Here is a 4,077-nt window from a genome sequence, read left to right as displayed (position 1 = left end):
ATTATATTACAAAGAACTAATCTATTTGAAAACGGGTGCAATATTGAATTTTCTGGTATATATTTCTATATCATAAATTTAATTTAGATGTACCTAAAAAATTCTGATATTATAATTAAATCAAAATAATTATTAATTTTCATTATGATTTTTGAACTTAGGAATTCATGCAGAAGTAAATTATATTTTTCTAAATTTTTCTACTAATTGACAAAATTTGAATAGATTTATGGTATAAAACATGATGTTTTAAAATATGTAGACTTTATGGAATGACTAACTAGGACTAAAAAACATACATTACCTCACATACTTAACCATTTCTTTTTTTCTGTGATCGAAACACTTAAAATCTACTGTAAATAATTTTCAAGTATATAATTCATGGTTATTAACTAAAGTCACCATGTTGTACAATAGAACCCCTGAGTTTATCACTCCTAACTGAATACTCCTGACATCTCTTGTCCAAAATGCCCTCAATCTCACTTTTATCTCCACCTGCAGCCTCTGATAACCACCATACGACTCTACTTCTATGAGTTTCTTTTTTTAGATTTCACATATAAATAAGATCATGCACTGTTTTTCTTACTGTACCTGTTTTTTTTTTTTTTTTTAATTCAGCATAATGTCCTCAAAGTCTATCCACAATGCTGCAAATGACAGACTTTCATTTGATTTTATGGCTGAATAGTAAGCCATTATGTATATGTACCACATTTTCTTAATCTGTTTATCTGCTGATGAATTCTTTGGTTGATTCCCCATTGTTGCAATTCTGAATATTGCTGCGATGAATCTGGGATTTCAGGTATATTTTTGACATAATGATTTCATTTCCTTTGGCTATATACCCAGGAGTGGGATTTCTCAATCATATGGCAGTTCTTTTTAAGATTTTTCAGGAACCTGCATGTTGTTTCCTGTAATGACTGTACTAATTTACATTTGCACCATCAGTGCACAACGGTTCCCTTTTCTTTACATCTTTTCAAACCAGACTCTTGTTATCTTTCTTCTTTTGATAATAGCCTTTTTGACAGGTGTGAAGTATTATCTCATGGGTATTTTAATTTGCATTTCCCTGATGATTACTGATGATGACGCCCTTTGAATATCTGTTTGCTGTTTGTGTGTCTTCTTTAGAGAAATGTCTGTGAATCTTTTGTCCATTTAAAAAAATATGTTATTTGTTTTTTTACTATTGAGTTGTTTGAGTTCCTTATATTTTGCATATTAAAATCCCCTCTCTCTCTATGTGTGTGTGTGTGTGTGTGTGTGTGTGTGTGTGTGTGTGTGTATTGCAAATATATTCGCTCATTCCATAGGTCTCTTCACTTGGTTGATTGTTTCCTTGGCTGGGTAGAAGCTTTTCCATTTGATATAAACTTATTTGTCTATTTTTCTGTTAGGTTGCCAGTATTTTTGGTGTCATATGCAAATAAAACCATTGACCAGGCCAATGTCATGGAGCGTTTCCTTACGTTTTCAGTTTGTGTGTTAAACTGTTAAAGTCTTTAATACATTTTGAGTTGCTTTTTATATCCTGTGATGAGTCTAATTTCATTTTCTGCTTGTGTATATCCAATTTTCACATCACCATTTATTGATAAAACTATTTCCCACTGTGTGTTCTTAGAATCTTTGTTGGAAATCAGATGACTGTTAATGAATGGATTTATTTCTGGACTCTGTATTCTGTTACATTTGTCTGTTTTTATAGCATTTCTTTATCTTTAATTGCTATGACTTTGTAGTTTATTTTGAAATCAAGTACATGATGCCTCCAGCTTTTCTTTATTCTTAAGATTGCTTTGACTTAATCACTGAGCCACATCCCCATCCCTTTTTAAAAATTTTTTAAAATTTACAAACAGGAAATGCTGAGTTGCTTAGGGCCCTGCTAAGTTGCTGAGGCTGGGTTTGAACTCACCATCCTCCTGCCTCAGACTCCCAAGCCTCTAGGATTACAGGTGCGTGCCACCGTGCCCAGCTGTTTTTATTTTTGATACTGTATAATGGTATACTTCAATATTTGAGGAGCAATGTGATTCAATGAACCAATATGTTCTAAATTAACAATATTATTAAATCATCCATGGGTCAAAGATTAATAAAAGTATGAAATGGATTAATAAATTTTAATGTACTATGAAAGTTCACTTGTATAGTTTCAGGTTCCACATTATATTTACTCTTCAAAAACCATTAGCTTGTCAGGTTTTGGTGTAGTATTAAAAAGATTTTATAATTACCTCTAAAGGGTATTAAATTTTTTTTTCTTAGGTTCTAAGTACATGTCTGTGTGACATTTGATTTTCTTCATATATTTGAACTAAAATAACATATTTCAACAAATTAAATGCAGAAGCAGCAATAATATATAATATATGTGATTTATATTGAGTCAAACACTGGTTAAAAAATACACGATATAAAACAATGCCACATTTCTTGCTAATTTTTTTCTTCTGAAAAATGAAGCTATGAGAGAGGTGTTGAGCAGTTCCTTGGCGAGTCCTTGTTTCTTCAGGCCTCCTGTTTGGGGTGCCCTTCCCACCCATGGCTGGACACCTGGCTTCGGACTTTACCTTCCTGCGCCCACCACCCAGAGGGTCAGGAGGGCCAGAGCCGGACTGGATTGACCCTCCGACCTGGCTAAGCCTCCCAGGCCCTCCGGTGGTCCTGGAATCCGGCCGGGGGTTGGTCCAGGTTCGGAGGTGTGGGGGATTCCTTCATGCTCCCCACCCTATGAGTTCTGTGGAGGGGTGGTATACTGTGGACCTCAGGTTGGAATGGGCCTGGTCCCCCACAGTGGCCTAGAGACCTCTCAGCCTGAGAGCGAGGTGGGAGCTGGGGTGGCGAGCAACTCTGAGGGGGCCTCTCCCGAGCCTTGCTTTGCCCACCCTGCTGTGGTGAAAGTGGATAAGGAGAAGGTGGAGCAAAACCCTGAGGAGTCCCAAGATATCCAAGCACTGCAGAAAGAACTCAAGGAATTTGCCAAGTCGCTGAAGCAGAAGAGGATACCCAGGCTGATGTGGGGCTCACCAGGGGGTTCTCTTTGGGAAGGTGGTCAGCCAAACGACTATCGGCTGCTTTGAGGCTCTGCAGCTCAGTTTCAAGAACACGTGCAAGCTGCGGCTCCTGCTGCAGAAATAGGTGGAGGAAGCAGACGGTAAGGAGAACCTTCAGGAGATAAGCAAAGCAGAGACCCTCCGGCAGGCCCGGAAGAGAAAGAGAACGAGTATTGAGAACGGAATGAGAGGCAACCTGGAGAACATGTCCTGCAGTGCCCAAAACCCACACTGCAGCAGATCAGCCACATTGCCCAACAACTGGAACTTGAGAAAGACGTGGTCCAAATGTGGTTCTGGAACCCGCGCCAGAAGGGCAAGCCATCAAGCATTGACTATTCCCAACGAGAGGATTTTAAGGCTGCAGCATCTGCTTTCTCAGGGGGACCTTTATCCTTTCTGGTCCCAGGGCCCATTTTGGTACCCCAGGTTATGCATACCCTCACTTCACCACACTCTACTTCCCAATCCCTTTTCCTGAGGGGAAAGTCTTTCCCTCTGTATCTGTCACCACTCTGGGCTCTCCCATGCATTCAAAACTGAGGTGCCTGCCCTCTGGGGGCAGAGGAAAGATGAGAAGCTAGGGAGAGAACCTGGAGTCAGGACCAGGGCTTTTGGGATTAAGTTCTTAATTCACTAAGGAAGGAATTGGAAGCACAAAGGGTTGAGGCAGGGCGTTTGGGGAACTGGTTGGAGGGAAGGTGAAGTTCAATGATGCTCTTGATTTTAATCCCCACATCATTCATACTTTGTTCTTAAATAAACAAGCCTGGACACAGTAGATAGAAAAATAAAATGAAACTATTTTTCTCTAAAGATGTTATTTGCATTAACATGTGAGTTTTAAATTTTTGAGTGAATTTCAAATTAATATTTTTAAATTCTTTCAGTTTAAATTTCCAAAGTGTAATGAAAGCTATGCTTTTTGAGCAATGCTTTTTGATCCCTAATAAATTTGTTTATCAATGAGAACTTTTTTAAGAACAGAAAGTTTGAGAGC

The 4,077-nt window shown here is 38.5% G+C and overlaps 1 pseudogene across 1 annotated transcript; it reads left to right on the top strand.

Moving 5' to 3' along the window:
* The first annotated feature begins 2,565 nt into the window (after positions 1-2,565).
* Positions 2,566-3,661, top strand: LOC306661061 (POU domain, class 5, transcription factor 1-like; annotated as a pseudogene). Its single transcript has one exon. The product of its transcript is annotated as a POU domain, class 5, transcription factor 1-like (transcript).
* Positions 3,662-4,077: the final 416 nt, after the last annotated feature.

Source organism: Sciurus vulgaris (assembly GCF_902686455.1).
Source record: "Sciurus vulgaris genome assembly, chromosome: 5".
NCBI classification, from domain to species: domain Eukaryota; kingdom Metazoa; phylum Chordata; class Mammalia; order Rodentia; family Sciuridae; genus Sciurus; species Sciurus vulgaris.
Note: the sequence above shows the minus strand (reverse complement) of the source record. Positions and strands in the feature narration are given on the sequence as shown.